The following is a 13,113-nucleotide window of genomic DNA, read 5'->3' as shown; positions in this document are numbered from 1 at the left end:
TACTTATAAGGGAACACCCATAAGACTTGCAGCTGATTTCTCAAATGAAACTATACAGGACAGAAGGGCTTGGCAAAAAATATTTGACAGGACGAAGACCCAGGATGTACATTCAAGAATACTTTATCCAGCAAAAGTATTATTTATAGTTGAAGGACAGGCAAAGAGCTTTCCAGACAAAAATAAGCTAAAGAAATTTATCACCACCAAGCCATAATTACAAGAAATTTTGGAGTTAAATTTCTTTAAGAAGAAAAAATATCTATCAAAAACAGGAATAAAGAATGATAACAACTACATTCCTATCAATAAGTACCTTAAATGGAAAAAAAATTAAGTGTTCCAACCAAAAGATAGAGTGGCTGAAAGGATAAGAAAACAAGACCCCTATATAGGCTGCCTACAAAAGACCCGCTTCAGATTAAAAGACACACACAGACTAAAAGGAAGGGGATGGAAAAAGATATTTCTTTGGTGGACCTAAAAAGTATATAAGTCAGACAAAGAAAGATAAACACTATATGATTTCACTAATATGTGGAATATAAGAAACAAAAAGAACAAACTAATCAAAAACAGGCTCACAAATATAGTGAACAATTTGGTGACAGAAAGAAGGGAGGGGGGTTTAGGGGGCTGGGAGAATGGGGTGAAGGATTAAAGAAGAACAAATTAGTAGCTGATGGATGGCCTCGGGGATGGGGAGCACGGTATAGGGAATGCAGTTGCCATTAATATGTTGGCTAGGTAGAGGGTCAGAGGAGGGAGGGAGCAATTGGAGGATTGTTTTATGAACTATATAGATGTCTAACCAATGTACGGTATACTTGAAACTAATTAAAATAAATATATTTTTTAAAATAAAATAAATAAAAAAATAAAAATATATTCCAACGTAATTTTTTTTTGAATATTAACCTCTTATCAAGTGTATAATTGGTGACTATCTTGTCCCATTCAGTCGGTTTTCTTTTCGTTTTGTTGATGGTTTCCTTTGTTTTGAATACACTTTTTAGTTTGAGGTCATTCCATTTGCATATTTTTTTTTTTGTTCCCCTAGCCCAAGGAGATATACCAGGAAAAAAAAAAATTACTAAGAGCAATGTCAGAGAGTTTACTGCCTATGTTTTTTTTTTTTTCTAGGAATTTTATTATTCTGAATCTTACATTTAGTCTTTAATCTATTTTGAGTTTATTTATTTATATATTATAAGAAGGTGGTCCAGTTTTATTTTTATTTTTTGCATATATCTGTCCAGTTTTCCCAATACCATTCAGCGAATAGACCGTCCATACCTTATTGTATACTCTTGCCTCCTTTGTCACAGTTTAAATGACCATACTGGCATGGAATTATTTCTGGGCTCACTATTCTGTTCCATTGACCTAAGTGTCTGTTTTTATGCCAGTACCATGCTGTTTTGATTACTGTAGCCTTGTAGTATAGTTTGATATACAGGTAGCGTGATACCTCCAAATTTATTCTTTCTCAAGACTACTGTGACTATTCGGGGTCTTTGGTAGTTTCATAAAAATCTTAGATTTATTTCTTCTATTTCTGTGAAAAATACCATTGATATTTTGATAGAGTTTGCATTGAATCTATAGATTACTTTGGGTAGTATGGACATTTTTAATGATGTTAATTCTTCCTATCCATGAACATGGTATATATCTCCATTTATTTATATCTTCTTCAATTTCTTCAATGTCTTATAATTTTCTGAGTACAGGTCTTTTAGCTCCTTGGTTAAATTTATTCCTAAGTATTTTATTTTCTGATATGATTATAAATGGAATTGTTTTCTTAATTTTTCTTTCTGACAGTTTATTTACTGATGTGTAAAAACATAACTGATTTCAGAATATTAATTTTGTATCCTGCTATTTTACTGAATTCATTTATCAGTTCTAACAGTTTTTTTAGTGGAATTTTTATAGTTCTTTATATATACTATTATGTCATCTGCAAATGATATTAATTTTACTTCTTTTCAAATTTGGATGTCTTTCATTTTTTTTTTGTCTGATTTCTATAACTAGAATACTCTGTTGAATAAAAGTGGTGAAAGTAGACTTCCTTGTCTTGTTTCTGATCCTAAGAAAAATATTTTAGATTTTCCTGGTTGAGTATGATGTTAGCTGTGGGTTTTTCATATATGGCCTTTATTATGTTTATGTACATTCCCTCTATTCCCACTTTGTTGAAAGTTTTTTTTTTAATAATAATAAATGGATTCTGGATTGTTTTACATGTTTTTTGGGGGGCATCTATTGATATAACCGTATCATTTTATTTTTTAATTTTATTAATTGATTTGTGAATATTGAATTAACTTTGCATTCCAGGAATAAATTCAACTTGATCATGGTGTATGATTTTTTAAATATATTGCTGAATTTGGTTTGCTAATATTTTGTTGAGGATTATTGCATCTATGTCATCAGAGATATCGGCCTATAATCATTTTTTGTAATGTCTTTGGTATCAGCATAACTGTGGTCTTGGAAAATGAGATTGGAAGCTTCCTCTCTTCTTGAAATTTCTTGGAATAGCTTGAGAATTAAGGTGTTAATTCTTCTTTCAGTGTTTGGTAAAATTAATCTGTGAAGCCTTCTCATTCAGGACTTTCGTTTGTTGGGAGTGTTTTGATTACAATTTGATTTTGTTAGTAGTAATCAGTCAGTTTAGATTTACTGTTTCTTTTTCATTCAATCTTGCAGGATTTTATGTTTCTAGGAATTTATCCGTTTCTTCCAGACTGTTCAATTTGTTGGTATATAATTACTTGTAGTATTTTTTTTAAATCCTTTGTATATCTGCAGTGTCAGTTGTCACTTCTTTTTTATTTCTTTTTTTCTTTATTTGTGTCTACTCTCCTCTCTTTCTCTTTCTCTCTCTCTGATGAATTTGGTTAATGATTTATCAATGTTGTTTATCTTTGGTTTCACTGTTCTTTTTTTTAGACTGTATTTGTTTTTTTTTTTTCCCATTTTAATCTTTATTATTTGTTCCCTTATACTCACTTTGGCCTTCATTGTTTTCTTTTTTTTTCTTTTTTTTTTTTTTGTCTACTTCCTTTAAATGTAAGGGTAAATTATTTATTTGAGATTTTTCTTGTTTTTTGAGGTAGACCTGTATTGCTATAAATTTCCCTATTAGGACTGCTTTCGCTGTTTCTCATGGATTTGGGGGCATTGTGCTTTTATTTTCATTTATCTCAAGGTATCTTTTGAATTCTTTGATCTCGTCGTTAACCCATACATTGTTTAGTAGAATGTTATTTAGCTTTAATGTGTGTTTTTGAGTTTTTTTTTTAATTGTAATTGATTTTTAGTTTTAAACAATTGTGGTTGAAGATGATACTTAAATTTTCTAAGACTTGTTCTGTGGCCTAACATGTGACCTATCTTGGACAACACACCATATGCACTTGAAAAGAATATATTTTTGAATTGCTTTTGTTTGAAATGCTCTAAAAATATCAATTAAATCCATGTTGTGTAGTGTGTCAATTAAGGCCACTACTTCCTTGTTGATTTTCTCCCTGGAATATTTCTTCATTGTTGTCAATGGTTTGTTAAAGTCCTCTACTATGACTGTATTCCTGTTGATCTCTCCCTTTATATCAGTCAATATTTACTTTATGTATTTAGGTGCTCCCGTGTTGGGTGCATACATGTTTACTAGAGTTATATCCCTTTGGTGGACTGATCCCTTTATCATTATGTAATGCCCTTCTTTGTCTCCATTACTATAGCCTATGTTTTAAAGTCTATTTTGGTCTACAGCCATGCCACCCTGAACAAGCCTGATCCCGTCTGATCTCGAAAGCTAAGCAGGGTTGGGCCTGGTTAGTACATGGATGAGAGACCATCTAGGAAGATCAGGTGCTGTAGGCGTAAAAAATAATAAAAAAAATAATAATAAAAATTTTTTAAAAAGGGATTGTAAGATGACAAGGTCCTTGCAATCTGTGAGGTCAATCAAGGGTTGCCTCACCAAAAAAATAGACAAACAAATCAATAAATAATGAAGTCTATTTTGTCTGGTATATGTATTGCTACCCCAGCTTTTCTTTTCATATCCATTTGCATAAAGTATCTTTTTCAATCCCTTTGCTTTCAATGTGTGTGTCTTTCGATCTGAAATGACTCTTGTGGACAGCATATGTATGGGTTTTCTTTTCTTATCTATTCAGCTACCCTATGTCTTGATTGGAGCATTTAATCCATTTGTATTTAAAATGATTATTGATGCTTACATAGTTATTGCCATTTTATTATTCATATTTATGTTTTTCCCCTTTTTCTACTTAAAGGAGTCCATTTAACATTTCTTGTAATACTGGCTTGGTGGTGACGAATCCTTTTGGCTTTTTCTTGTCTGAGAAATTCATTATCTCAACCTCAATTTTAAATGATAGCCTTGTTGGGTAGAGTAGTCTTGGTTAGAGGTACTTGCTTTTCATCACTTGGAATATTTTGTGTGAATCTCTTCTGGCCTGAAATGTTTCTGTTGAGAAATCAGGAAACAGCTTTCAGGAGTTCCCTTGTAAGTGATTAGTTGTCTTTCTTTTGCTGCTTTTAAGATTCTCTCTTTATCTTTAATCTTTGCCATTTTCATTATAATGTGTCTTTGTGTGGATCTCTTTGCGTTCATCTTGTTTGGAACTCTCTGTGCTTCTTGGGCTTGTATATCTTTCCTTCTCCAAGTTAGCAAGTTTTCTGTCATTATTTCTTCAAACAAGTTCTCAATCCTTTGCTCTTTTTTTCTTTTTTCTATAATACAAATATTGTTATGCTTAATTTTGTCCCAGAAGTCTCTTAAACTATCTTCTTTTTTATTCTTGTTTTCTTTTTTCTGTTTTGATTGGGTGATTTCTGCTACATTGTTTCTTAAATTGAAGGTTTGATCCTCTGCTTCATCTGCTATTGATTTATTCTAGTGTATTCTTCATTTCAGTTATTGTATTTTTTATTTCAGACTGGTCTTTTTATGGTCTTTATGGTTTTGTTTATATATACTTACTCTTTGTTGATGTTCTTGCTAATTACTTGAGCATTCTTATAACCATTGTTTTGAACTCTGTATCTGTTGGGTTGTTTGCTTCCATTTTATTTAGTTCGTTTTCTGGAGTTTTCTTCTGTTCTTTCATTTTGGATATATTTCTTTGTTTTCTCATTTTGGCTGTCTCTCAGTGTTTGTTTCTATGTATTAGGTAAATCTGCTACTTCTCCCAGTCTTGTCAGGGTGGCCTTATGTAGTAGATGCTCTGTGTGGCCTAGTGGTGCAGTCTTTTCAATCACATAAGCTAGATGCTTCAGAAGTGTTCCTTGTGAGAATTGTGTGGTTCCTGCTATTGTAGTTAAACGTTGATTGTTCTTGGCATGTTAGGGTCTGGGATTGACTTTCAAGCTAACTGGCTCTGAGGATTGGTCATGACCACAGTGTATGAATTGTTGTGTGGGAGCTGATACCATGGTATGAGTTTGCCCCATAGTCTTGTGTGCCTGTTAAAATCACCCTTTGTGTGTGCTGCTTGTGGGGCTACTCAGGTAGTGCTCTGTTCTGGTGTGTTTCCGCCCTCCAGGTGTGTTGGTTCTGGGATCCCTTGGGAGGGTCTCTGTGCAGGTGAAGTTCACCTGCTGCCTGTAACTGGCCAAGGGCTACCTGTTAGGAGCTACAAAGTTATCCATGGATTGGAATCTGCCTGTGCTAGATCATAAGGCACACAAGAGAGGCCACACTGTGAATTGAGGCCAGCTGCCCACCAGTACTGGGCCTACAGTACAGCTCAGCAAAAGGCTCAGGGCACACTTATGTTTGGTACTTTTTATGTTTTTTTTTTAATCGCTTTGTTGACATTCTTGCTATGTTCATCTATTCTTCACTCAAGTTCAGTAAGCATATTTATGATCATTATTTTGAACTATGTATAAGGTAAATTGCTTATCTTTGTCTTATTAAGGTCTTTTCTGGGGGTTTGTTTTGTTTTTCTATTTGGAACATATTCTTTTGTCTTCTCACGTGGTCTGACTCAGTGTGTTTGTCTATATGTATTAGGCAAAAAGCTACTTCTCCCAGCCCTGAAAGAGTAATCCTGCATAGGAAATGATCTTTATGGCCCAGAGGTGCAATCTACTCTAGTCATTAGAGCCAAATGCTCGAGGAGGATTCCTCATGTGGGCTGCATGCACCTGTTGGCTGTGGTGAAGCTAAGGCTACACCAAGGGATGAAAAAGGCATGATACACTCATCCATTCCAGTTGTGGCTTGGATACTGTGTGGGGTGTGGGGTTCTTGCCTGGCCTGGTTTCAACATGGTTGCTGCATGGATACGGTAGGAACTTGGGTTGCTTACCCAGCCAGTTGTAGCATGGCTGCTGCATGGGTTCAGATGGGTGCATGGTGCTTGCCCAACTCTGTTGTGGTGTGGCTGCTACATGGAGAATGTGGGGCATGGGGCACTAGTCCACCCCAGTTGTGGTATATGGTGGATAGAGCATAGCCGCTATGGCTAGCATATTAGCAGTAGGGCACCAAAAATGGTGCCTGCCAACTCAGATACCAGCAAATTTGAGTGAGATTGAAAAAATGGTTCTCTCTATCACTTCCATCCCAGGATAATGTCCGAGCAGGTTCCTGCCTCTCTAGTAGTTACTTTAAATTTAGTAAGTGGGGTTTCCTCATTTATCATTTAGGCACTTTTCGAACTGTTGCTTACATTGGACCTTGTGGTGACTAGGTCTTGTGGTGAGTAGGTCTGTGCACAAGCCCTTTAAAAATAGATTCTTTATTCCCTATGTTTCTTTTGTTCTATAGTTCTCCTGGACTTAATTCCTATTAATTTTAAAAGACGGACATTTTATCCTTTTGGTGCCAGATCCCAGGGTTGGAATGCTGATGTGGGGCACAGTCCCTTCACTCTTCGAGGGAGAGTTACACATTTTTTTGGATTCCTCCCAGTTGTGGGTCGCTGCACCTAAGGTGGTGTCCCAGGTGAGATTGTGTCTCTGTCTCTCCTATCTGTCTTGATGCATTTCTTTTTATATATATATATATTTTTGTTGCAAAGGCATTCTTCATCTAGCTCTAAGGTCCTCTACAGAGAAAAAAATATTCCATATGTAGCTGTAAATTTGTTTTATTCATTGGGGTTTCCGAGTACAGAGTCTTTCCATACTGCCATCTTGAACCCAGATTAAGTGTTTTTCTATGTAGAAATCCAGGAGAATTGGCTGATAAACTATTCGAACTAATAATATAACATAACTGAGCAGGATGTTTATGAAATATGTCAAGTTTTTCCTAAAATTCAAAAGAAAGAGTAAATATCAAAAAATAGCCAAGATAATTTTCAAAGCGGATAACAAATTGGTTAGTCTTCCCCTATCTTTTATAAAAAATTAACTTGAGGTTCAAGTAATTAAAATAATAAGGTATTATTAGAAAACATTAGAGAGTTCAGTTAATACATACAATTGTGTGTGTTACATAATGTGATAATATATTAGTAATGTGATATTAGTAAGAAAAATGCAACATGCATGTTAAATCAGGAGAAAGAATGAGCTATTCAATAAATGCATTTTTAAAATTAATTATTCTATGACAGAATTATGTTAGATTTTAAGCTTATACCATTAACAAAACATTTGTTTTTAGGTTCATCAACATAAATGTTTTAAAAGTGAATATAAAAATAAAAAAAAGAAATATAGAAGAATATGATATGACCTTGGAATAGTGAAGAACTGCATAAACAAAGAAAGCATAACATACCAAGGAAAACAATTAATGTTTTACTATATCAAAATTTAAAATGTTTGTTTTTTAAAAAACATGTGACAGATTAAAGGAAGATATATATAATGTATATAATTAATAAAAATATCCAGAAAATATTTTAAAAGTACTACAAAGTCAATAAGAAAAAAAAAAGATATGGAGAGAAAAATAACAAAAAATGTAATAGAAAATAACAATAAATTTATGACATTCTTAGCCTCTCTAGTTAACATGGATATAAAAATTGAAACAAAATAAGATATAGGTATGCTTTTTTAACTCAGCAACTTCTCCACTTGGTATGTACTGGAAAAAAAAAAAAAAGAAAAGAAAAGAAAAAACCTGTTCATACACATACTCAAAAAAGCATATACTGAATGTATTCAATCATTAAAGATCAATCTAGTCAGATTGTAAATCAGTTTTTGTAGTATTTAAAAACTAGAAATAAAGTGAATATTCATGAATAGTAAGTAATAGTTGATGTTTAATGCATGATTCTCATGTGGCAGGCACTATCTTAAGGGTTTTACAAGTATTACTGCATTTAATCTCCACAAAAACCATATGAGGAAAGTATTATTATCTTCATTTTGATGAGAGAAAAAAATTGAGTCACAGAGAAATTAAGTAACTTGCCCTAAGGTCCCCAAATCTGAGACCAGCCATTTGACTTGAAGGTTATTGTTCTTAGTCAATGTGAGACTATTTAGTGAATTGGCTGCATAGACTGCAGTTTATTTGATTTTATTTTACCATGAATGCTAAAAAAATGAGATTCAACTAAGTTTAGATATCCAACATGGAGATCTTTAACAAGATAGAACTTAGTTTAAAAATCTCCAACATACATTCTAGAAAGAAAAAAGTTAGTTACAGGAATATGTCTAATAAGATAAAATATATATATTTTAAATTCCATATGCATACTATACATTTTCTACATGTTCATAGAAATTCATAAAAAAAACAGAAAGAAAACATTTTTTTGAAAGGAGAGAGGGGAGGGAACAAAAACTAGGAGTGGGAGCATCAAAAGAGATTTTAGTATTACTTGTGAAGCATTAATTTTTATAAATCAATATTTTGAAAAGTGAATTAAAAAAATTCTTCACTCCATTTTATATTTTCAATATTTTTTTTATTTTTTAATTACAGTTGACATACAAAATTATCAAAGTTTTGGGTGTACAATATACTGATTAGACATCTATAACCTATTAAGTGATCATCTTAATAAATCTGGTATCCCTCTGACACCAAACATAGTTATTACAATATTATTGACTATATTCTTTATGCTATGTACTATAGCCCCATGACTATTTTGTAACTACATTTTTTTAATTTTTTAATCCCTTTAACTTTTTTACCCATACCACCTGGGAACCTTCAAAAAGTTCTCTTTATGTATGAATTTGTTTCTGTTTGTTTCATCGTTAATTTTGTTCTTTTGATTCCTTACATAAGTAAAATCATACAGCATGGGTCTTTATCTAACTGACTTACCCTACTAAGAACAATACTCTCTAGGTCCATCCATGTTCTTGAAGGTGGCAAGATTTTATTCTTTTATATGAGTAATAGTCCATTCTATATATATGTACCACCACCTCTTTATCCATTCTTCCACTGACAGACACCAGGTTGCCTCCATACCTTAACTAGTGTAAATAATACTGAAATGAACATATGGATGCACATGTCCTTTCAAAGTAGTGTTTTGGGTTTTTTTGAATAAGTACCAAGAAGTGGTATCACTGGGTCTGTCTCTGTTTCTTGTTATAAAGTCTATTTTGTTTCATATAAGTATTGCTACCCCAGCTTTGTTTTATTTTGTTTTCCATTTTCATGAAATCTCTTTTCCATTCCTTTACTTTTGGTCTGTGTGTGTCTTTTGATTTGAAGTGATTCTCTTGTAGACAGCATGTTTTCTTATACATTCAGTCATTCTATGTCTTTGATTAGAGCATTTAATCCATTTTCATTTAAAGTAAGTATTGATTTTAATGTACTTATTGCCATTTTATTGCTCATATTAATGTTTTCTTTTTAATTTATTCTTAAAGAATTCTCTTATCATTTCTTGTAATATTGTTTGGTAGTGATGAACTCCTTTAGCTTTTTTTTTTTTTTTTTTTGGTCTGGGAAGCTCTTTATCTGTCCAATGATCATAAATAATACCTTTGCTGAGTAGCATAATCTTGGTTATAGGTCTTTGCTTTACATCATTTGAAAATTTCTTGCCAATCCCTTCTGGATTGCAAAATTTCTGTTGAGAAATCAGCTGACAGTCCCATGGGAGTTCCCTTGTAGGTAACTGCTTTTCTCTTGTTGCTTTTATAATTCTCTCTTTGTCTTTAACCTTTGGCATTTTAATTATGATGTGTCTTGGTGTGGGCCTCTTTGGATTCATCTTGTTTGGGACTCTCTGCACTTCCTGGGCTTGTGTGTCTATTTCTTTCACCAGGTTAGGGAAGTTTTTGTCATTATTTCTTCAAATAGGTTTTTTTAATTCCTTGCTCTCTCAGTTCTTCTTCTGGTACCCCTATGATGCAGATGTTGATATGTTTGATGTCTCATAAACCCCTTAAACTATCATTTTTTTTTTTTTTGGATTCATGTTTCTCGTTCCTGTTCTGATTGGGTATTTTCTGCTTCCTTATCTACCAAATAGCTGGTTTGAGCTTGTGCTTCATCTTATCTACTATTGATTCCCTCTAATGTATTCTTCATTTCAGTTATTGTATTCTTCATTTTCAACTTTTTAAAAATGTTTTCTATCTCCAGGTTTATGTTTTCTATCTCTTTCTTGAAGTTCTAATTAAGATTGTTGTATATCCTTAAAACCGATATTTTGAAATCTGCGTCTGGTAGATTGCTTGCCTTCATTTTGTTTATTTATTGTTTGTGTGTAGCTTTGTTCTGGTCTTTCATTTGGGTCATGCTTCTTTGTCATCCCAATTTGGCTGCCTTCCTGTGCTTATTTCTAAGTATTAGGTAGAGTTGCTATGTGTCTTGGTCTTAGTAGAGTGTCCTAATATAGTAGGTGTCCTGTGTGGCCCATTGGTACAGTATCGCTGATCACCTGAGCGGGATGTTCTGGATATGTCCCTTGTGTGGTTATGTGTGCACTCTTGTTGTAGTTGACTTTTGATTGCTGTTGGCACATTAGTGGGTGAGATTGACCCTCAGACTGATTGGCGTGAGCACTGTCTATGACTATAGTGGGGGAGCTATTATTCAGCGGCTGACCCTACAGAACAAGATTTACTTTAACAGGGCTCTGTTACCTTCCTAGTCTTCTCTTTGGGTGTGTTATTCTAGGTGGTGGTCCTGTGTGGTATTTAGGCTTAGTCCAAAGCCAGCCATCGGGGGTGCAGCCTGAGGCCTCTTGGGAGTGGCCCCACTGCAGGTCAAGTCTAGCAGCAGCCTGTGCCTTGCCCGGGGCCACCTGGTATGAACCACCAAGCAATACACCGATGCACGCTGGGCTTGGATATGCCTTAGAGGCCAACTCACAAACTGAGGCTGGCTGCTGCTAGTGCTGAACTTAAGGCTACTCAGCAAGAGGTATGGGGCATGTAGAGGCCAGATGCTGCTTATTTGGGTTTTGTGAACCTTAGAGAGATTTTAGGAAAGTATGCTGCTTGAACTAAGACAGGCTGTTTATATGGAAAATCCACTGGAAGTAACTTGGGTAGGCCTACAATTTGGGTCAGGTGGGGTCTCAGGGAATTGTCAGTGTGAGGCAACCAGTGTTAGCCAGGTTGATGAAGACTCAGTATGGCAGCTACCTGGGTCTGCAAGCTGGGTGAGGGAAGGCTCAGCAAAGGAACACTGCTCTCTGCCAGCACTTCTGTCTGGGAGAAAGCTTCCCTTACAGCCCTCACCCTGAACCTAGACAATTCAGTTCCTCTTTGTATGTTGTTAGCAACTTTCGAGCTGCTGCTGTAGCACTGGAGCTCAGAGAGAGCGAGTCCATCAGCGAGTAAGTTCACACATGGGCCCCATAATAGGAATACCTGAGACTCCAGCGGCCCTTCCTCTCACTGGTTTTCATATCTGGCTCTTGTGGGGATTTCTCTTCCCAGCACTGAGGTGGGGAGCCTTGTGTGGGGCTGGGACCCCCTGCTCCTTTAGGGGTAACTCCACAGATGAGATAACCTTCCTAATCTCAACTGCCAAATGCAGGTGGAACCAGCTCATTCAGGATCTCTGCCCCTCCTACCAGTTTTGAGGTGGCCTCTTATGTGTGTCCCCAGTTGTCAGTGCCGAGGTGATAGAGAAGGGAAGGTTTCGGTGATGAGACACCCAGTTGGAAGAACGCATGAGGGGCCAACATGAGAATGAAATGGCAAGTACCAAATTTATTGCAGGGAGTGTGCTTTTGTGCTAGGGGACTGCATGGGCTCCATGTATGTCAGAGTACAATAGTGGCATTCTGCCACACATGTGTGATACAATAAGCTCAATCATGTTACATGAGTTAGGTGCAGGCACCCTACTACACTAATGTAACATTCTAAATCCGGGGTCCTAGTCCTAGCCGTGAGCCTGGATCACAGCCAGATCTGAGACAAGCCAGACCTGGGGCTCACACTCCACCCCTACAGGGTCATTTTGCAGGATCTGGCACAGAGGGTGCTACCTTGGACCAGCAATCTACAACAACAATATAAAGAACATCGAAACACTACAGGCTACAGGCTACAAGGGCTAGGGTGGCTACTGCCCACTGCCAGGAGGACCCCAAGGAACTCCACCAAGTTGTCAAGGGGTCTTCTCCCAGGGCATGGATGGCTTGGACTTGGGCATCCATTTCCTGGAGGGCTGCTTGTGCCTGGTCTGCATGGTCAGGAATGTAGACATAGCATTCTACGTGGAGTAGGGCACAAGTGCCACCCTGAGCAGCAGTTAGGAGGTAAAGGACCATACGGTTTTGCAGAACTACTGTCCGCATTTGTGTGGTTTCATCTATTAAAAGAGTTATAGCCTGACGCGTATCATTGAATGCCTGTGCGGTGTGCTGGGCTAAAGCTTCTACCTGGAAGTCTATATCTATGGATTCCACCATTGGAATTAATAACGTCAGAGGATAGAACCACCATGCTGCCCATTTCTGCTGGTGCCAGCGGTGATATAAGGGATCCCAATTATGAAGCAATCGGGGCAAAATGGGTAACATGTGTCCAGCTAAATATGGACGTCCCCAGGTACAATGGCCAAGTCAGTCAGTGGGCAAGTAGGGCCAGCCATAATGCCTGCAGACCCAGAGATGCTCTGTAGGTAGCCAGTCGGAAGGCTCTGTACCAATATAA

At 36.0% G+C, this 13,113-nt stretch overlaps 1 pseudogene; it reads left to right on the top strand.

The window, feature by feature from the left end:
• Positions 1-3,784: 3,784 nt before the first annotated feature.
• LOC111732641 lies at positions 3,785-3,903 on the top strand (annotated as a pseudogene).
• The last annotated feature ends 9,210 nt before the right edge of the window (positions 3,904-13,113 follow it).

Source organism: Pteropus vampyrus, unplaced genomic scaffold (genome assembly GCF_000151845.1).
Source record: "Pteropus vampyrus isolate Shadow unplaced genomic scaffold, Pvam_2.0 Scaffold477, whole genome shotgun sequence".
NCBI lineage: Eukaryota > Metazoa > Chordata > Mammalia > Chiroptera > Pteropodidae > Pteropus > Pteropus vampyrus.
The sequence above is the reverse complement of the archived record's forward strand: the minus strand, read 5'-3'. Positions and strand labels throughout refer to the sequence as shown.